A 22,910-nucleotide genomic window follows, 5' to 3' on the forward strand; every position below is an offset into this window, starting at 1 on the left:
CGCCGCCATGTTGGCCGAGGGCAGAAAAGTCCAGGTTGCTATTGGCAACGGACGGGCACGGCTCAGATTAATGGCAGGGGGGAGAAAAGCAAAACATACATTAGGGACAGAAAAGGTGGCGGTGGCCGAAAGTCATGTCTGGGTAAAAACACATACACACGTTTTCTTTAGAGAATAGGACTCCAAAATAAAACAAATGAGGAGTAATAATAATAACAATATATAGTTGGAGTGAAACTACCACTAGACTGGCTGGGAATCGCCTAAAGTGAAATATATTGGAAGCAAAAAGATATCTTCACAAGCACATATGAAAAACGCTAATGTTGTGCCGAAAAATTCACCATGAAAATTTCGACCATTTTTATTCAATATGAAAGAAAAGAAATTGCTTTTGAAAAGAAATCGAAGGAGAAGAAATTTCGGATAAATTCTCATAGGTTCAGTTCAGGGTTCTTGTGCTTATTTTACTTATGAGATGACAGGAGTGTGTGTGAGTGTCCTGTCTTGCATTTACAATACTGTCACAGCCTGTAGTCTCCTTGGCTTCCCCCACTTCTCACCCACCGAAGACGTTATAAATTTATTCCTCCCATAGGGCCTTTTCAGATCAGGAAGTGCAGGTAATAGAAAAACATAGACAGCTACCCCCCAGTAATTAGTTAAGCTCAAAAACACCATCAACAGACATTAAAAATAAATTATAAAATTCTCTGATAATGAGACAGAAAACCGGAGGCCTGTTTCATGGGGAAAGAAAACTTTCCGGAAATTCCTGAGATTTTTCTTTTTTTCACCCTCTAGAAATAAAAGGACACTTATCAGAATTTTCTCACATTTTCTGCACCATTATTTTTTGTGGTGGTTGCATTCCTTCCCCTCAATGCCCTGGTATGATTCTAGGTATATGGAGGATGAAAAATGGGGGGCAGGCTACCAATACAGTTGATGCTGTTGCCACTTGCATTGGCAGTGCAAAGAACCCAAAAACCTTAAGGGGGGAGAGAGAAGAAGCTGTTCTACAACCCTTGCCAATGGTGATGCCTACCTGTGAGAAATTGTTGGAGAATTTCTCCTCCTGGAGAAATTTGGTGAAATTGTCTTGTATGTGTATCCCATTTCTCTATCCACAAATAGGGTGGATAAATTTAAGAGGCCACTTGTGCGCAGCTCTAAAAAATGCATCGCTATCTGCCCCACAATAGGTGCAAACGTGATTACTGGCATACATAAGATTATATCCTCCCTGCCCAGTTCATTTATTTATTTACCTGTTACATTTCTACACTGCCCAGTAGCCAAAATTCTCTGGGGGTTCACAACAATTAAAACCATAAAATAGTACATAAATCCAGGAACCTGCTCCGTTCCTCTGAACAGTATGAAATAGGCCAGAACAGTCCGTTTATTAGAATACAAGAAAAAACATGCCCAAAACAATAGTATGTGTTAGAAACACTTGAGAAGATTATTTTAGGATTGAAACCCTGGCAATATTATAATATTATTATCGCCATAACCCTCAGAAACCATATGGAACAGAATGGCCTGGAAGTTTAACTTCAGTGTGGTAGGCCAAACCAGCTCAATCGGTCACACATGTGGGGGCTATCTATACAGCTTATTTGCCCAGCAGTGGCACTGCACTGGTTATACAAGTGCAGCCACCAACTCACAGCCACTGCAGGGCTTTCCCACAAAGCTCTGCAGGGGGCGGGCTGGATGGCTGCTGGAAAACCCCACACTCCCTCCTGCTGTGGGGATTTCCGTCCCCCATCCTGCAGCAGCGAAACCCTGGGTTTTCTCTAAAGCAGTGGCAAAACGGCACTGTGAAGGCAACCTCTTGGTCACCAGTTTACCAGTCACACATGACTAGATGGAAATGATTTAACCAACCGTGAAAACTCCACAAAATACCTGTTCTGGGCAACAGTCCATACTCTGGAAAATGGTCAGGAAAGCTAACTTGATTGGTTGGACTAGACTGAAAATTATCTATGATTTTAAGGGCACAGTCCTTTTGATCGTGGCCTAGCTGCTCAGAAGCCTCTGAGCTCAGAGGTTTCCAAGATTCCCAGGCCCTTGGTAGGGGAAAGAGTTAAAGAGACATTTCTGTATTTTTTTAGGCTCTGGTATAATATTTCAATAGACATTGATGATGCCTTTTCATTCTTACAATGAGTGGTAGCGTTTGTTTATGAGTCTTGCATCAGTCCGATCCAGTCATCTGTCACTGGTAAATCTGGTTGTTTTGGCTCACTCAACAGTTGGCTTTCCAGGCCATTTCCCTTGGATAACATTTATTGCCTGGAACAGGTAACAGAAAATGGTATATGGGGAAGTTTCATGGATTTGGTGCCCCTCCCATCAGGTTTGTTGCTAGCCAACCTCTGCCCTCCCCACAAATAAATCTTTCCCTCTATGGCTATTAAGCTTAAGAAAAAAATGTGTTCCATTGATTTGGGATTATATGGAGCAGGGTGAAAATAATTGAAGAATTTATTTTATTTGAGATTATTTGGATGGGAAATTAATTGGCTGGCTTTGCCTCCTGAGAATTTAAATAAATCATAGTAATTTATACATTTGCATGTATAGGCTAGCAGATGCAGATCTCATGTAGCTTTGTGTCCCATTGGCCTGGGCTCCGAATCTTTTAAGTGTCTATCAACGTCCCTGCTTCCACTACAATTATGTATGATGGGTGAATTTCTTGATTAGGCTCATTCAGAAGTTGTTTTTTCAGACAGATGGCCATTGTATCTGAGACCACAAGGGGGCAGGCTTCCATACATGTAACAATACCTTTTTGACTATATGATTCTTTTTTTCTGGGCAGCTTGTTCATGTGGGCTATACAATTGAAGCCTTCCTGCCTTTAGACTAGACCAAAGAGTGCAAAACCATTTACAGATCACTTTATAACCTAAGGCTTCCTATGTGACCAGAGGTAATTGCATATTTCTGACATTTGAAAGTATAGACCTATAGATCTCTCAACACCTTTGAAAATAGGCACTTTTAATAATCCAAAATGCAGCCAGGCCATATCAGATAGCTCCTTTGTCATTAAACATAGCAATGCTTTGCACAAATTACGTACTATCTAAAAATAGACCCCCTTCCCTTTCCTTTCACTTGGGGTACTTCCAGATGGAAGGCTCCCAGTGCTATGAATCAAAAGGCATTATGCATTTTATTCAATTTTTTCCTCCGTAACAGATTTTTTTTCCTGGTAAGAAAAATACTGAAGGAGCAGTGGAAAAACACTGCAAAGTTACAAATGGAAGATGATGCCTGGACTCCTTCCACCCTTCCAGCCTATAAAAATCCATGTCTGAGGCAGAGCAATTGCAGGTTAATTGCTTCATATAGAAACACACTTGGAAAAAAACAACTCTGTTTATCCAGGAGCAAGCAAACAACAGTTCTGCCTTTTCAAGGAATAAATACTTTACTATCCATTGTCACAATACTGATTCAGGAGATTTCTGTTTAAAAAGGGGTACATGTGAACTATGTGAGTTCAATAGCTCTAGTTTTATATCGCAAATAATGTGATTATCTTCTCAACCCAATTAAACAGACATTTAGAGGTAGACAGAAGGAGACAATTAAGCAATAATCTAGCATGCCTCAGCAGTACTACTATTGAGCTGTATTTTTCCACAAAACAATCACTTTTTCCTAATAACTATCTGGCATGCTAGACAGTCCAATTAAATATTTCTTATCCAAGGTGAGTAGAATGAATTCTCCTGCTTAGGCTGTAAGTAAATCCAGGCCTGTGTATATGTTATGATGCTGTGGCTTTTCAGTTCCTAAAAAACAAAACAAAAAACTTTGTTTTCTTTCTTTCTTTTTTAAAGTTCTCATCTTTATGGTTGCCAATATATGCTTGAAACTTGCTGATGCCAGTGGAGTCTCCGAGGCTGCGATCCTAGACACCACGATGCATCAACTGAGGTTGCCATCTTGTGGGTTGCACCTCTTAGGGGAGGATAAGCAACCCTGGAAAGCAACTGGCATGGTTCTTTCCATGGCGGCTGCGAGGAAGCAGGGGACTGAACTATCAGTGAACCATTGAACAAATGAATAACATTTCTAGTGTTTGGGCCAGGATTGCAGTACTCCAAATACTTCCTCTTCTCTCCCCCATGTTCAACAAAACTAGAAAAAAATAACACTAAGGAAATGCAGTTATGCTAATTTACACAATTTTTCATTATTTATACAAGTAATATGATAGCTTTTCTCTGTTCAGAATTTTGACTGCCTTGGTATAGAATTATTGTTTTTAAGCATGGAGCATAGACAACCCTGATTATACTTTTAATCTGATGGAGACAGAAGTGAAAAACAGGAAACAAATCTCTTTCGATATTTTGTGCTTTTTCATGCATTAGAAACTAACCACTGTCAAAGACGGGTTCCTGGCTTTGGTATCAGTATGGTTCTCTTAATTGACAACACCTAATCCAAATAGACATGCCATAACTAAACAGGAAAAAAACATTATATGAAAACAGTCATTGGGAATGGGCTCAATTAAAAATGTGAATTTAAAACTTTAAAACTGTGGCTCTGGCATATCTTAGGGAGTGCCTGTTCACACATGACCTTTCTGATATCGCACTGGGACCCTACTTCCTACAAAGTTACATTTTCAGAGCAGTGTCTTTTTTGTGGTGGCTCTGGCTTTCTAGAACTCTGTAGTGCTAAGTATTTATCTGACTAGATTGTTGTTGTTTTTTTCTCCACTACGTAAATGTTTTGCTTTGTATTATTTCTTTTTATATTTTATTAATCATTAATAGATCATCTTCATAATTATTTTATGTATTTTTAAAGAAGGTTGGAGTAGAAATCTAGTAAATAAATTCATTATTTATTGATAGATGAAGTAATTAAGGGTAAATTCTATGAGATGCTGCTGTTGGATTAATAGCTGGTCTGGGAAATTACCTGCAGCTATATCTGCCTGAACCATATCTCAAGATAGCTAGTTATGATATACCTTCTTTAATAATAATAAAAAAGATCAGATTATTTCATTGATTGAGCATTCTCAGTAAAAGCAAAGCAGAAGGCACCACCATTATGAAAGCCATGTATGTGACACAAATGTAAGGTGTTTTCATGAGTGCACTATAAATACCAGTCCCAATGAAGTGGATTAGATTTCATTAGTTGAGCAATAGAAAATAAACTTTTCAGCAAATATGGAGTTAAGAGTTTCATTTGTGGATTAATCACACAACACTACTACAACTTAAAACACATAAAGAACACTTTCAGATCAGAAATTCAAATTAAGACATTAACAAAAATTCATCAAATGACTTTTACAGAAAAATACAGAGTTGAATACAAATAAGCCCCAGATTCCTTGGACATATTGGAGTCATCCTTCAATGTTTTTACACATGTCAACAATGCTATGCAAACAGGAAGCACAACACTGAGTATTTAATATTAAAATGTATTTTACATAACTAGTATTCGAGGCCATTGTTGTTTTGGCATGATGGTAGCTAGATCACCATCTGATTGATCCTATCTGGACTAGGAGCAACCAGAGCAGGGCTTGCAGGTGAATAGCCTTCTGAACTACCCACAAACTGGTTCATATGAATATGCTCCATCGTTGTTTCCTCTTGCATCCAGTAGCTAACCTTGGCACTCCTAGCTTTGCGCTGTTCATTCATCTTGCACATCTGTTTGAGTTAATCAGTATTAACGTGACCCCACCTAAGTTCTCCATGCTTTACTGCCTGCCTAATTGAGCACTGATATGGAGATCTGATGGAAAACTACAGGACACTTAGTTTTAACAGGAACCTCCTATAATGCAGACTGTGAGTCTTGGACACATGTTTCTACAAAAACATACCATTCTTCACATGATTCTCATGTTTGTAGAAGAGGCATGCATTGTTTTTAACAGCTAGGGATGGAATTAATGGTTACAAAATTTAAACAAAAGCAATGCTTGTTAATAAGTGAATAATCTTTGCAAACAGATATATAATTCTGTGTTTTCGCACCCCCTGTGAATTATATAGCCATAGTTTATGCTGCTAGAATTAAATTGGGCAAATATGGAAATCTCTAAGAGGTAGCTAAATGTATATGCTTTATACTCATTAAAAACTATGGGAGTTAACAGAATTTTAATTTGTCATGAATTAGAGCCTGAAAACCAACAAAACAATGAAGTGCATATAGACTATTGTAGGTGTAATGGACCAAGCTATGGATCTGAGGAAGGGGATTGCTCTCTTACGAGGTAAGAAAGAAAAATCCACTGGCAGATCCTTAATCACAAAACCTAATTCATAAATGTGAAACTCCCTCCACCCCAAACCATGTCAAAAGCTGCCTAATTGGCTTTTGGATAGAAGAGAAAATTGTCAGTACCCAATGCCAACACAGTACACAATGCCAAATACAATTATTAGATTGTAAGCCTATGCGGCAGGGTCTTGCTATTTACTGTTTTACTCTGTACAGCACCATGTACATTGATGGTGCTATATAAATAAATAATAATAATAATAATAATAACTTCCAACTCAAAATAAATTTGGGATAGGAGAATGTCAGTTTTGGTTCTGAAATAATGAGGATTTACTGCATTATTTTCTAAACCCATTACTGGATGTCCATTTTTTTTAATTCCAGAGTCCAACTGTATGTGATACACGATGGTCCAAGCAAATGACTTTGTTGATGCATATTAAGGCATACAGGATATAGAGTCTACTGTCCTCCATCCCTTCTAACCCTGTAGTCATCCTAACAGAGTCCATGATACCTATATAGAGGCCCTGAATGTTCCATGTATGCAAAATGTGTCTAGTCTTGCAGCATCTGGAGTGCCATAGTTCCCATATGCTTCACAATCCTCAATGGTTCCACACACATACACAGCAGCAAGTATATGATCCCACAGTGCAGAACAGGTGTTTTCCACCTCCGGATGGCAGCGTAGCAGCAACAGGAACATGACATGGAACGGACAGTAGATGCAGAGACCTCTATATGCTGGGACATGTTGATGAAGTCATCAGAGCACATCTGAAACCTCTAGGCAGATCTAATGAAACCTGGCTAAATGAGGGACCATTTCAGATATACAGTGAGTGTCCTCTAAATATGGCAGTCAATTTGGCCTGGCCAGACATCTAACGTATGCTGTCAAATCTAAACTTTTTTGGAATTTGGAAGGAACCTTGGAATTAATAAGCTCAGTTAAGTGATGAAAATGACCATTATTTCTTGTTCCCCTGTAAAAGAAACCCAGCTGGAGGAAACAATTTGAAAAGCAACTCTCTGGAAGACAACTGCGATACTTTTTGATTTTCCTTGCTGCCAAGCCTTACATAATTGTTGGATTCTGATCAGCAGCCTGCAGCATAAAGGACAATCTGCTAGAGAGAGCTAGCCCAGAAATCCTTCCAACCTCCATTCTATCTTGTGTTTAATTACGTGTAGAAAAGCTCCTGACACTCTAACGTCTCATTTATTTATTTATTCATTTATTTTAATGTCAAAGATATCGCTGGCTCCTATGCATACCTGGTTCTCCAAATGATAAGATTCCAAGATATTGTCCTGCTTGCAGTGGCACAGGAACAGAGTTCCATGGATTTATCCAGGGTCAGTTATAAAGGCAAGGTCATGGGCAGTCCAAATACAGGGAGTCCATTTACTTTTTATTAGGTTCAGTTGGGGAAAGAAAGGTGCTTTGTACATGCTCAGATGTGCTTTTTCCATAACTTAGCCCTAGTTTTGAAAACAGACTCCTTGGCTGAATCATGGCGAAGTCTTGGCACAAATTAAGTTATGGGGAAGAAGAAACTAGGACAGCTTGCACATAAGAAGGCATGATAAGTTGCAAAAAACAAACACAAAATATCTATTTGATAAAGCATTGTTGGAAGATGGAAAAATGAGGAGGGATTGTTGTGTGGAGGGATCTGAATGGATGTGATCTTGCTGTAGTTTTCTTGTAAAAGGTGTGGTCAGTGTTTAATCCCTAAAAACAGAATTCTGAGACTCTAATTTGTGTGGGATACATTCCATCATTGTCAAGTGTATGGGAGGGATAAAGTGCAATTGCTTAGAAGTGAAAGAATAGCATTCTTCATATGTTCAGAGACACTCTTTATTTTGTGGTTATTTTTGCTAATATTAGTGAAACAGAAATACATTCTAGTAATTCTATATTTGCATGCATACTCACACATATTCACACACATATGCATTCAAATTTATGTCATGGGTCCCAGATCTTTAAAATACTTAGCAATGCCCCTGTTACCCACAAACCAACCCCACCCACTCCCCCTAGTCTAGTGGGGTGGCCTGATTCCCCCTGGAATGAAGATGTGTAATGTCCATCTATTACTTTTACAAAGTGAGGACAACCTCCAGCCTGCAGGCCTAATCCGGCCCACACTGGAGCCCAATCTGGCTCACAAAGTGTTGAGCACCCACCACAGGTCTGGTCCCTTCCCTTCCCAAGTCCCACACCCTGGAGAGAGGAATATTATCAGTCTTTGACAGTAAACAGTCCAACCTAACAATCTGGTGGGTTTCACTATCTGGGAAATTGGCATATAAGACCATCCCACCCACCCCAGAATATGATTTATTACCAGCAATGAAGACCAGAATGTGATTTCTTAGGATGTTCTGTGGCCTGTCATTATTGGTGAATTTGAGTTGGCCAGCTAGGAAGCTGGTGTTCCAGGCAGTTTTCCCTGAATACTGATTATTGCCCTAAATAGATACCGGAGCGTGGTTTCAGTGAATGTTAGTTTGGTTTACTTGGAAGTTAGCTTTCTTGACTCCCCCCCCCCCCCCCCAGAATATGAACTTTTGCCTGGAACAGGTATTTGGTAGAGGATTCATGGCTTGTCAAATCACTCTCATCACTCTCATATGTGACCGGGGTGTGTGTGTGGTGGTCTACACTATTGCTTTTAAAGCGCTTTAAAGCACTTTGAAAACATTTTGAAAACTGTATATGCAGGGTGTCCTGGGCTCCAACAGTTGTCAAAACTGTTATAAAGTGCTTTAAAGCTGTAGTGTAGATCCCCCCCAAGTGTGTGACCAATTGAGCTGGTTTAGCTTTCCACTTGGACTTTCCGGCCATTCTGTTCTATAAGGGTTCTGAGAATTATGGGGATAATAATATATTGCCAGGGTTTCAATCCTAAAATATTGTTCTCAAGTGTCTCTAACACATACTGCTGTTTATGTGTGCTTTGTTTTGTATTTTAATAAACAGGCGTTCCATTTTTATTTTTGGTTATTTGTTCTGATCTACAGCATCATCACATAGGGGGAAATTACATTTGCTTACTGTAGCTTCTTGGCCTGTGCTTTGTCCCTCATTCCTTCCTCTTTTGAAATAGGAAGTAAACAACTTGCACATGGGCCATTTAGTGGGCCATTTTGATCCCACTGCTTCTCCTGCACCTAGCAGGAGAAAGCAGCAACTTCCGTCTTTAAAAATAAATTGGACTTACTGGGTTGTTTTTTTGTTTGTCTCGTGAAGAAGGCTAGAAAGGGTGGTAGGTGCGCCGGAGGCAGACAATATTGTGAGGGACCCGTGAAAATCCATGAGTGTCCAATAGCGAGCATGCAATAAAACGCTTTTCTGATGGAGCCCCCTGAGGGACTGAGCGGGCTCCTAAGTAAATATATCTGTAGGAGGTCATCTTGAATCTATGCTGGTTCTTACATACTCTTCATGTCCAGGCTCTCATGAACTGCACGACAAAGGAAGCGGGTGGATGCCGAAGAAGAGGGCCTCTTCTGCTACGGCACCCGTTGTGGAATGAGCTTTTCAGAGAGGCTCCCCTGGCGTTTACATTGCGCTCTCTCCGATGCCACCAGCATTTAAGTCTTCAGTTTATTTTAAATCTGTTACTGTATTTTAAGTCTTTGCATTGCTGCTAATTTTCTTTCGGTTTTTATTTTTGACTGTAGTTTTAATGTTTAATGTTATGTTGTATTTTATGGCTTTAATTGTTGTGAAATCCCAGAGAGCTCCGGTTATTGGGAGGTATGGAATTGTAACAGATAAATATATAAATGAACTGGGCAGGAAGCATATAATCTTGTGTATGGCAGAGATCACGTTTGCACCTATTGTGGGGCAGAGAGCGATGCAGTTTTCCTATGCGCTTCTAGTGTTTCCCTTCAGGCGATTCCTCATGTGTTTTATTTTGGAGTCCTATTCTCTAAAGAAAACGTGTGTATGTGTTTTTACCCCGACATGACTTTCGGCCACCGCCACCTTTTCTGTCCCTAATGTATGTTTTGCTTTTCTCCCCCCTGCCATTAATCTGAGCCGTGCCCGTCCGTTGCCAATAGCAACCTGGACTTTTCTGCCCTCGGCCAACATGGCGGCGCCCGGGCGTTGAAGCCGGCGCGCCGCTCCCGCTGTCCCTCTCGCGCTCTCTATGGTTACCGTGGAGGTCTGTGGGCGGGGAGTCCCGTGACGGGCCGCTCGGTGCGCGGTGACGGTGGCCGGCAGGCGAGGCGGACGGGGCTGGCGGCCGAGAGGGCTGGCGGAGCCTGCACGGTAAGGAGGGCTGGCGGGGCAGGGGGAAGAGGCCTCGCGCTATGGGCGTGCGTCGGCGGGGGCCGATCTCGGGCTGCGGCTGGAATGTGGAGGGAGGGAAGCGCCGGAGAACGTCTTCTGCGGCGGGTAAGGCTGCTGGGATCCTGGGAGGAGGGCTTCGGGGCGGCGGCGGGCAGCTGAGGAGGGGATTTGGAGGTTGGTCGTGAAGGGAGGGGAGGGGTGACTCGGAGCGTTCTCGAGGAAGCAGGCAGGCAGGCAGGCAGGCAGGCGGGCGGGCTTGGGCGGGAGGCGAGGAGCGGAGGAATGTGGGAGGCAGACGGGGCTGGAGCCGAGGGGGCCCTTGGCAGCTGGGAGAGAGCGAGAGCGAAGCTGGAGGCGGCAGAGGCGGCTCCGGCTCGATCTGCTCGCGCGTCCGGGAGGTCTCCAAAGGGGGGGGGGGCGGAGGGAGACGGACGGATCGGGGCGGGGCAGCGCGGGGCTGGCCAAGGTGAGGGGACACGAACCCGCCGCTTGGTGGGACTCGGGGGCGGAGGAGGAAAAGGCGGTGGGCGGTGAGGGGTGGGGGCTGCTGCAGGGGCAGGGAGCTGAAGGGGAGGCGTGTGGGGGCCAGGCGGGAGGAGCAGGGGGCCGGGCTCAGCGATGGGGAGCAGTATCGGCACCTGTGCCGAGGAGCGCTTCGCGATGGGGAGGGGGTCGACGCCGCTGGGTCTGGGAGGAAGCCGGCGCTGCGAGGGGGAGCCCGGGCTCGGAGTCGGGCAGTGCGGTGGGGTATGCCAAGAAAAGGGCTGGGAGGACGAGCGAGCGGGTGCCTGTGCGCGTGTGCAGTTCTGCTTTGCTTTGCAGCCTGCTGCAAGCCTGTAGGTGGAGAAGCCTCTAGCCAGGCTGGGCTAGTGCTGCTGTTGCTGACAGGAGGCAGGGGTTGGGCCTAAGAGGCCACAAGGCAGAAGGAGAAGCAGCAGCAGCCACAACAGCAGCAGCAGAGAGAGTTGCGAGAAGAAGCAGGAAGCCCCAAACACACAAAAGCACTGTCGCCCTTTACTAGCAGGTAGAACCAGCGTCTAGCGCTGGGTCAGACATGGATAATTTGCTTTGAAATAAAATGCCTGGTGACAGAGAAGATCGGTTGATGTGCTTCCTCTTTCCTAAGGGCTATAATGAAGTGTGGGCTTCTGTTAGCCTTATTTAAATGTTAAGACACGCCTTTTCCGAGACCCTGGTTCTCACTACTTTCAGGCACTCTCACGAGGCAAAAAGGATAGCTCTTCATTTTTTGTTAGGCATGCTGCTTTCTTACCTGTACGAAGCTTTATTAATCTGTAACCTCCCTTTGTTTGCCAGCTAAGATAGTCTTCAAGTGCCTTTGCAAATAGTTTGGGTAGTCTGGGGTTACCGCATTGTACTGAATTTCTGCAGTCTCTAGTGTTAGCAATTAGAGTCCTTTTGCAATTATTCTGATTTACAATATAGCTTTTAAATATATATCATGTCGATATGATAATTAAGGAAGCCGAGAATGGCAACTGGCCTCTTAGTTAATATCATCAAGGGACACTACAAGTTATTTTGAATGTATGTAGTGACCACTATTGTTCAGGGCAATAGTTCAATTTTTATCACCAGATGTCTCAATATCTTTTTCTAAGGGTTGTGCAATTCTTTTCCCATTTCATTGTAGCTATTTTGTTAATTGTGTTGGCGCTATATATGATGTTACTGTATTTAATCAGCTGTAAAATATAAAATATTTTATTTTAAAGATCTGCATAGTGTTTTTATGATAAAATTTTGTAGTAATTTGATATTTTTTATTTCCCTTTATAAATTTGAGCAAATATAAATATAGTAAATATGTTTGGATTTTAAAGATGAATTTTAATTAAAAATAAACCCAGTAGCTCAATATTATATTATGGAAACTTCAAAATGTAATTTGAGATGGGTTGTGAAATAATTGTTTTTAGTAATTGCTTATGTGCATGAACAAAGATGTTTCCACAGACAAATAGTAATTATGACTTCGTTTAAATGGTTTATTGTAGTCTGTATTTTAGAAGCATAAAATAGGTCAAACATAACTTTTTTTGTTTTCCACAATTTACATAGTAATTTTTAGCTGGACAAAATATAATGTAAATTATGTTGATGATGTTAGAAGTTACATAATGTATGCAGTCATATTTTAGGTAAGGTTTTTGTTATTGTTGACATTTATTACATCTTTTACAGTTGACATGGGTTTAAATGGTTTTTCTGAGCAAGCAAGCTATTAGCAAGCAAAAGAATAGCTTACCTAACAGCTGACAGCTGGGCTCATTTTGGATTGTGATAATAATCACATGAAGATTTGTTTGTTTTAGGTGTTGAGTTTCTCTAGATGTAACAAGTGAAATGAACTGCCCATAGTCATTTACATATGATTTTGAAAAGCAGCAATGTTTTGCAGGGCGTGGGGGGTACTTTGTGCTTGGAGCTCTGTTTGCAATAGAATAATAATAATAATACTAAAAATAATACAGATAAGTCAAAATTATAGATGTAATACTACATGCTCCTAATAGGTGATAGACATGGATAATTATTTCCTTTTCTATGCTATGGATAACAACAGTACTAAGGTTTGTAAACAATGCTAGTTACAGCGTTGTGTGCTAGTTATAGTTTTTCCTTAGTTTACAAGTTTACAAATGTTATGGTGAGGTGAGGTATTTATATATATTATCTTGACAGTTACATCATATTAACAAGCTGGTTCTTGTTGAAGTATACTAGATGGTCAAATCTTCCATCACAGAAATGTATAATTTCAGCAACAGTTTCTGGGTGTACTAATTTATGAATGTTTCATGTTTTTGTGTGCATGTTTTGCATTTTCATGTCATGATTCTTCTAGTGATCTCATCCATAGAAACAGGTTGATTTTGATGGTCTATTAATTTTATGAGGGGCTTATTTTAATATATATATACATTATATGCTATGTTTAAAATATATGACTAAGGATTGATAGGGACAAACATTTTAGTTTGTGTCAGAATTAGAAAAGGCTGTTGAGACAGACAAGCACAAGAGGAAAATCTTGGGGAAAGAGCTTGAAATATTTTTTTGAATACTGTAAATGTGGTTGTAATATTCTGTTTAAACTTTGATAATAGATTATAGGATCAGGCAGCTCATTTATCATTTGCTGGTTTTGCTTCGGCTGCTTGTGGTAATGTTGAGCAGATATTTCCTTTCAGATAGATGAAAGGGGATGGCAAAGTGAGGCTTTCATTTATCTCCAACTATAACTCTAGTTGCTTGCTCCACTCTTTATTTTTCTGCTCTCCTATCAGACCTTGTTGTCTACTATTTTCTTTTCTTCTTCTGTTGATTAGGGTGGAGCCCGAAGTTCTTGCTCAAGAACTGTCATACAAACTCAGTCCTTTAACATTGCACTTGTGATAAAATGCCTTAGTGCAGTATGAATTTGGCTCTGCAACCAATATCTGACTTTTCCCCAATTCTTGTGTTTGGATAACTTCTGTGCTATAAAAAGGACACGGTATAATGAATTTATTGTAGACCGTGAGAGGAACAATGTAAATAGTAAAAGCTGTGCTTTCTATAGGATTAGCTATTATTGGTTAAAAAACCTTCAAAATGAATGCAGACGAGCTGGATTTTGGTTTTATGTAAAAATACATTTTTTCTTCACACTGTTCAACAGCACTTATGTATCTGTTTGTGTCTTCCAGTGCTTCTGTATAGGACCACATCCTATGAATACATTTGGTGACTGGACTTGTTCAGGATGTGTGGCATAGTTTAGTTTTTGTGTGATAATTCCTTTTTTTGTAGCTGTCCCTAACCTTGAAGGCTTGAAACAGTCATCTGTATAATAAAATGCAAAGAGAAAGTGCCATTTTGTCCTAAAAGCCTAAAACGTAAACTGATAAAGGGGCTGGAGAATTTTTTTAAAAAAAACCAAGGTGTGTGTGTGGGGGGGGGGGGGAGGAGAATATATGGAGAACTAAACAGCAAACCCCAATTGTGGCACAATCCTATGCATGTTTAGACAGGAATATGTTGGGAGTTATAGAGCTTTTTTTTGTCTAATCATGCATACGATCACACCCTTAGTGTGTGAGGACCCAACCAGCTGTGTTTGTGTTAGAATTGCAGTGACTAATATAGCTATTATATTGCATTTTCTGTTTAGATTGCCATTTTCTTGGCATGATAAGTGTTTGAGGTGTTTCATTTACTTGCACTGCTTACAGCTCATTTTCCACCAGACATACCTAAAGTATTAAATCTAGTTAACGGTGGTATTTTCCACCATAAAATTAAATATTTTTGGCCCTGCTTGTTTTAATTATGTTGGCTAATGGGGGAGGGGACATTCATATGTCTGTGGGGACCAAAAGTAACTCCAAATTACCCGCAAAGGTTTATTTTCCTGGTGCTTTGCAGTCAGGCATTAAATTTTCTCTCATGAGGGGAAGCGGAATTCTGACTGTGGGAGAGGGACCTCCTTATTTATCTTGTTAGCCAACAATTTACAGTATATTCCCACTACAATTTTCCCAGGCAGCACCTAAAATGGTCATTATTATGTAAGTGTTCTTTATTTTTTTGGCCATGAGTATATCTTCAAATCATCCTTAATTCGGAAGGCCTGGTTAAACTGTTACTAATCTAATAGAAAACACTTCAGTGTTGGAAGTGTCAAATGTTTAGTAAATTGCCTATAGTCATGTGACTCTGAGTGTCCATTATGGTTTTGCAAGCAGCCAATTGCAGCTTCTTAGCATATGTGTTTTCGGTGAAATACGTGGTGTGTAGCTTTCACACTTTAGTACATGGAAGTGCTATCTCTATATGGAGCCTGTGTATTTTGACGTTGTAAGTGAAGCTATAACATAATCTGGCATGGAAAATTAAAATTTCCCTAAATTATGCCAGGGGCAGCGGGCAGGCTGAGTTAGGGAATTGCCATTTGTCGACTCCCTTTCTTACCATACTAGATTGCATTTTCTAAAGGAACTCTACTGTTTACATGATGCAAGTACATTTTGAAACACCTTCTGCATTTTATGCTATCATGACTTATGAAATATTGCTTGCTGCGTAACTGAGTTCATGCTTACTATCTTAACAGTTGGTGATAAAATACATTCTCTGTTTATGGAGATTTTCTTAGAGCTGGCAGCGAATTTTATTAAAAGGGGTTTGTGTGATATGTTACTTCTTAGCTGGACTTGGTTGCTGATAGTTATTTTCATTGGTCCTAATAAAGGTATTGCCCAACTGTAGATTTTGGATTTTCACTTGCATGTATTCCACATTCCTCTTGTTTCTGCTACATGTTAATTACAACTTTTTGCTTAGATGCTTTTATTCTGTTATGATTATATTGTATTATTTCCAGTTGGGTAGCCATGTTACTCCGTTGCAGAAAAAACAGCAGAGTCTTCTGGCACCTTATAGACTAACAAATGCTTTTGTGGACTACAGTTCCTTTGCATTTGATGAAGTGGTTTGAATTTCATGAAAGGGTATGGCAAAATATATTTTTAGCCTTTAAGGTGCTACAAGGTTCTGAGTTTTTATTGTATTATTGTGTTGTTGAAAATGGTGCATTACTTTGAGGGCCATGGTGAGCAGAAAAGCGATTTATAAATACTTTGAATTTTTTAAAAATAAAACAGCCTCTTTTTGAAGTCTTTTAAGCTGTTACATCTGCTTCAGAAGGTTGATAATTTTCAGTTCAAATAGTAAGAAATCTAAAACGTCTTCCTTTAATAATCTTAATCTCTTCGTGCCTCTTGTATATTCCTTCTTCTTGCTCCTTGCCCACAGTTCTTCCTACACCTGCTACAGCCTTTATTTAGATTAGGGGTGGGGAACCTGTGGCCCTACAAATCCCATCATCACCAGCCAGCATGGCCAATTGTCATGGATGATGGGAATTGCTTAGGTAGTGTACTTTTCCAAGTAGACCTATGCAGGACTGGTAGTGGTGTACTTTTGTGGTGTACCACAACAGGTAGTGGTGTACTTTTCCAAGTAGACCTATGCAGGACTGTTGCATTCCAAATAACTGCTTGGGATTGGGCAAAGTTCAAAGTAATTTCAAAATTATTTTGAGGTCCAGAAGTGAATGCTTGTTACTTACTTTAGCTTATTGGTGTATAGCTTATTGGTGTATTGAAAACTATAGTATTTAGTGGAAATCCTGATTATGTGAAAAATTAGATGCTTTTTCTCGTTTTGTTTCAAAACTTATAAGTACTATTATAAAAGGCACTTTGAGTTTCTCCAGAAAGGCATTCATATGGGCCACTGGAAGGAACAGATGCTTTTACAAGCAGGGAATTTGTCATTCATTGCAGTTCGTGAAAGTTCGTTCTTCTGTTTACATGACTGTTTAAACTTGGACCAATCATTGAACTAACTCTGCTAAAGAATGCAACTTTAATGGTAGTTGGACTTGTACCAGCTTGCTGTTCAAGTATCAGTGTCTGTGGCGCTATGCCCTTTGTAATGAATGCTTGCTGAGGAAGTAAAAATAACCTTGTATTCGAGACTAGATGTACTTTAAGATGCATGAAATTGTTTTTAAATCATGTAGTGAAAATCATCCTGATTTGGTGATGAGAGTGGTATTTTTCTCCAAACCTTTTTCAGATGTATTCATAGTATATAGTAATATTAAAAGAGTCTTGGCTCATATTGGTAGGAATTATTCATACATTTAACCAAAAGCTGGAAGTCTTAGATCTTTCAGCCTTTAATGGTAAACTTTTAGAAGATTCATGTTATGTTAATATAACAGTTTTAGAGAAAACTAGGAACTCCTGTTCTGCCTCCTGTAAACAGGGTACTTGTTGGGTGCATGTCACATTAATGTCTCTTACTCCTGAAGCTGTCGTAATCATCACAGAAATTAATTGCCACAAGTTATTCTGTTTGTGGATTAGATCTCTATATGTGAACCAATGATAATTGGTAGATAACTAAACATAGCAGAGCACAAAAACGCTGTATCAGGGCACAATCCTATGGGAAGGGTCATGGCTACTTGTGAGCCTCCGAACTTGAGGCTTACAAGTATCCTATGCAGTGTAGGAGGTGCCTCATGTCTCCCACTCTTCATTTAAGCTACACAGGCAACTTTGCCTGTCTGGTGGCAGTTTTGGGGAGGAAAGGAAGCTGGAGAGACCATAGGACTTGTCGAAAGGCTGCTGCCCTTGTCTCCTTTCCTCCCTGCTCCCAGGAACACCCCTTTTCCCTCATTTTTGTGCTCCATTTTTCAAGCACGGAGAGGTAGCCAGCATTGCTGTCTCTGTACCAGCTATGAGGGGACAGGGAGTACGGTTTCCTGGCTCCCAACTTGGAGCCAAGAACTGAACAATCCTATGTTTCTCCAGATGCAGTCCAAAGGACATACAATTGCTCCCTTAGTTTTCCAAAATAAAGGTTTTAATTAAACATTTATTTGCAAAATGTTTGTTCTGTATCATTTTAACGTATATCAATTTCTGTCTTATGAATAGAAATCCTAATTGTAGCACTGTATCTTAAAATTGGTATTACAAGACTGTGGTTTGGATCTAAAGGTGCCCTTCTGCTACATGAAAGCCTTTTCTAATTATGTAAGGGCTGTTTCTGAGGTAGAACAAAGATGTTGCATGATACAGGTGACCCCCCCCCCCCAAATTCAGGGAAGCTATTCTGTTTGTACAAGCTCCTGCTCAAGACTTTGCACAACCTCTTTTCATTGCCTCTTAATGGAATGAATAGGCTGCTGCAGCCTGTGTCTTCCAGATTTACCATGACTTCAATCTCACATAATTAGTCTGCGTACAGAAAGGACCCATTGCGTTCATAGAGCAAAGACTTAGAATGCAAGGCCATATGGTTTCTTCTGTAATGAAATGCTGATACATTGTGGTATAGCACTACAAAAAATTAGTAGCACGAGTATATTTTCTCCTTCTGCTCACAGTTCAGTGGATCTAAGTCTGTAAATGTAGTTTTATGCATTAATTTTTAAAAAGCTATCTCTGCAGAAACTTGTAGCTGTGTGAACCGTTAGAACATGCTGGGAGTTCAGATCTCTAACCACACAGTAAAATGATCTTGCTGCTCATGATATGTCAGTTGATACATTTTTCCATCATGATTACAGATGTCTTAATAGGAAAAGGCAGAACTTCTTTGATATTTCTAAGTCTGAAGCAGTTGTGTGACCATATTTTTCTAGTCTGTATTTATATACTTGGCCTGAAACAGTATCATGGTGGTTATGCTGCTCTGTGATACTTCATTTTCTTAAACAATAGGTTTAAAACGCGCGCACACACACACACACACACACACACACACACGTTAATGTTTTCAGCCACTTGTAACAGAAAAGTAGAATTTCCCCCTTCTCGAAATAGGCACCCCTTCCCCTGATGTCTTGTAAAAACACCCATTTGTTGAGGCAGGAGGGAGTCCCACTCATATTTCTGTAAATACAGACTTTTATTTTGATGGTCCTCTTTGTTGTAGTGGGAAGTGTTGTAATGGAGAACAGGACTACTTGTTTAAAATAAGACTCCCATAAAAGCTGGAGACATCAGGTGGTTTTACATATAAACAAATACCCACAGCAGTCTAAAAAAAAGTCTTTGTAAAACTAAATATTGCCAAAAAGTGACTTTCCAAACAAAGTACTAAAACACAGTAGTGTCTTGGCTGTCTGCAGTTCTGAGACCGCTGTAGTATGTTAAGAACTTGCCTTGCAAACCCACACAGACTTTGATAACATAGAGTTTTCAAGTTGCAATAGCAACATAGATTTGTTTGTTACCAATTTGTCTTTTCGCTTAGCAGTATCAATCTATAGAAAAACACAAGTGAAGTTTCTAGTTTTACTGTCTACTTTTTACCTTAGGTTGCTTAATATTGAAGTCAACAATCAAAATAATTGGGGTGAATATTGTTTTCGCTATGAAGGAACTGAAGATCTGTTGGTTTAAAAAAAAAATCTTAACGTTTGTATTGTACCTAAATAGTAGTATTGTAGCTAAACACTATTTTGTTTCTGCTTTTGAAAAATCAAAATATAACTTAGTTTCCCTATCTTCTTTTATTGGTCTCATGGATCATCTGAAAGTGTACCCAGGTCAGTACACTTTAAATTTGCTGACCTAGAGTGTTATATCTCAGATGTTCATGAAATAGACTCTTCTAAACTCATCATTCATGCCCTGGTAACTTAGAAACCACATTGCCTCTACTTGCACTATATCCTTTCTAATATATCTTGCCTTACACCGAAAGCTATGCCACCATCTGCAGACTGAGCTAACTGGAACTGCAGCAGTCATGAACTCATGATCTCTCACCTTCTTCAGAGGAGTTAACCTCCCACTTTGGGAAAGTCTAAAGCGGGTACACACATTGAATGAATGAATGCACAGAGAGCTTAGGGGCTCTGACACTGCCATCACGATCCTCTTCTGAATGTCTGTTGTGACATTCATTGGGAAGAGTTCTCCTTGCATACACCCTGTGCACGCAGAGAACACTTTCCGACAAATGTCAAGTGGTTGCTTATTGGAGTATGTTGGCAATATGCAGCCAGAGTATGGCCCTGCATTCCACTCTGTACTTTCATTTAAAGTGTAGAGAGGGGGCTGTGTGTAACCTCTCATGTCTTCACTTCATAGTTTTTTATCATTAAAATTTACAATGGCTGTTTTCAACCATCTGCTGTTTTTCCCCATTCCAGTTAGGACAGAACTCAGCATTACAAGGATCTCAGAGCTGCTGTCATTCTGTTTTTGTCTTCTCTTCCTGGTAACATGTAGCATAACTAAAGATGTGGAGGCCTGGGAAAAAAGAGGAAAAATTTAGAGGACGACTACTTTTTTTCTCGTTTTCCCCCAAAGCCTTTTTTGGTGTGTTTTTTTCTGAAAAATTGAAAAAATGAATAAAAAATGAATTACGGAATGTTTTATTTTAGCATGATGAAAAAATGTTTAAGACAAGGTATTCAGATATTTACTTCTCCAAATGTTTTCTAAACACTATGTACAGCATCAGATTATTACAGTTTCTGAGGACAAGCAAGTCCTAAGTTGCAAACTGAGACTACAGCTCTCAAATGCAAGAGAAAGGTGCATTTTTGCCTCTAGGGGGCACTGCCATTGAAGCAGAGACTGAAACTGATAGTGATAGCTATAGCTCAGAAAATGAGTCTGATTAAATTTCTTGCATACGCATTGAATCTTGGTATTCACCTTTTTCTCATTTCTTTTTATGGGAATGAGTGCTTTATGTTTGCTTGACACTGTGGAGGACTAGTGGAGACATAAATAATTTACTTTGGCACTAATTTTGATGGTTTGTTCTTGGTTTTTTTAAATTGTTTTTTTGCCTGCTCTTCATAAACTGGCAAAACCAAAGAGGTTCCTTACAGTTCAGGAGTTTGTAGCTCCATTTGTTACAAAAAAAGTAAATTTTTTAAAAAGCAAATTCAATTTGTAATAATTGTTTGAATACACTGTACTTTTAATATACCAAATGTAATAATTTTATGCCAAACCAACTTGTACATAATTACATTTTATGTTCCTAAAGTAACAAAGTGACTTTCAATTTGTAAAAAGTACTAGTATTGAATTTTTCAATTTCTCCAAGAATTTCTGTTTTTCCCCAACACGCCCCAGAAAAACAGTGTTTTTCCCCCCCATGGCTTCAAAATTTCTGGAAATGTTACATCTCTAAGCATAACACGTGACATGATGTCATCATGCTGAATTTGCCCCTTATGCTGATAGTATGGAAATGCAGTGCCATGATACCATACCACACATTGTCTGATATTGTGTTGTGTATTATTTATTTATTTATTTATTGCATTATACCACCTAATAGCTGAAGCTATTGAAAGAGGTAAGAAAAAAAGATGGAATTATGGCACCTCTGTGATTTTTGTAAAATCTAGTTTTGACCTTAGAGGAAGACACTAGTGTAATCCATGGTGTTGAGCTAGGTTACCTAAAGCACATGAGAAATGACTTCCTAATCTTCTTTTGAAAATCTCAAGAGAAAGGTGATACCAGGGTCTTGTTTTTATTACTAAACAGATCATATTGTTAGGTTTATGTTGACAGTAGATGTCAAACGATCTCCAGTACATATGGTGAACGGTGATTTAACTTGTTTCAGATGACTTTTTATATATTCTAAAGTTGTTTGCATCTTCTTCCAGCCCTCCCCCCAATTTTTTTTATCTAGGTTAAGAATATGCAGTTCCTTGAGCTTGTCCTTGTAAGATTCACATTCATAGTGTTTTATCATCTTCATAGCTCTCCTTAAAAACTTTTTGAACAGTAAGAGTACGATACTTCTGATAAGATTTTGCCAGTACTGATTAGCAGGGTACTATATATTCCAGAGGCTTGGAAGCAACACTTTTGTTGATACAACCTAAATGGTCATTGACCTTCATATTCACAGAACCACATTAAAATGGTTAGTTATAGTGGGTAGCAGTAGTGGAAGTATTTGTGGTATGGCCATTTATCTCTCCTTGTATACTGTCCCCCCCCCCTCTTTCCATGCATAGGTTTAAATTTGCTTTTTAATTTATTTGTGTTGTGTTGTGGCCAGACCTATAGTTGAAGGATTACTTTGGATTTTTTAGTCTTTCACAATTGTCTGTAATTAACAGAATTTAAGAAGTGAGAGCAATATGCAGATGACACCCAACTATTTGTCATTTTCAGCTAAGACAGATGAGACAGTGGAAATGTTCAGCAAGTGCCTGAAATTGATAATAAGCTGGATAAGGGCCAATAAATTGAAACTTAAGCCTCACAAGACAGAGGTACTATGGGTAAGTGATTTGTCATTCAGGGAGATGATGATTTGCCTGTTTAAATGGGATTCCTTTAAATGATTAGTTTTACTGTCTGGGGGTGCTCCTAGATCCAGTCTGTCACTTTAAAAGATTTTAGATGCCAAGTTATGACATTCTTATTTTCCCAGGTATTTTAAATGTATGTGATGTTTATGTTCTTATGGTCAGATAGTCAGACAGTATCAATTCAGCGCCCTTCCTTTTTGATTGTTGTTGGCTCTTTGGACGTTCACCAAGGTGATAATGGCCTTGGTCAGGGCCAGGGCATTCCATATTTACCCTTATCTTGATTACCTTCTGTGCAAGGCACCATCGATAAGAAAAGCCCAGGGACATGGCTGCTATGGCCTGCTTGGAAGAACACCACTTTGTGATTAACAGGAACAAAAGCTCCCTGACACCCTTACA

General features: G+C 39.7%; 1 protein-coding gene across 2 annotated transcripts in view; it reads left to right on the top strand.

Annotated features, from left to right (window-relative positions):
- Window positions 1-10,443: 10,443 nt before the first annotated feature.
- SHOC2 (SHOC2 leucine rich repeat scaffold protein) overlaps window positions 10,444-22,910 on the top strand; it is a 78,439-nt gene continuing 65,972 nt past the window's right edge. Inside the window, exon 1 of one of the 2 annotated variants that reach the window (XM_063132648.1) lies at window positions 10,444-10,600. The gene's annotated coding sequence lies outside the window, so the exon portion shown is untranslated. Of the gene's footprint in view, window positions 10,601-10,678; window positions 10,727-22,910 lie in introns of those variants that run through there. The other variant, XM_063132649.1, reaches the window with a different exon arrangement.

Source organism: Elgaria multicarinata, chromosome 8 (genome assembly GCF_023053635.1).
Source record: "Elgaria multicarinata webbii isolate HBS135686 ecotype San Diego chromosome 8, rElgMul1.1.pri, whole genome shotgun sequence".
NCBI lineage: Eukaryota > Metazoa > Chordata > Lepidosauria > Squamata > Anguidae > Elgaria > Elgaria multicarinata.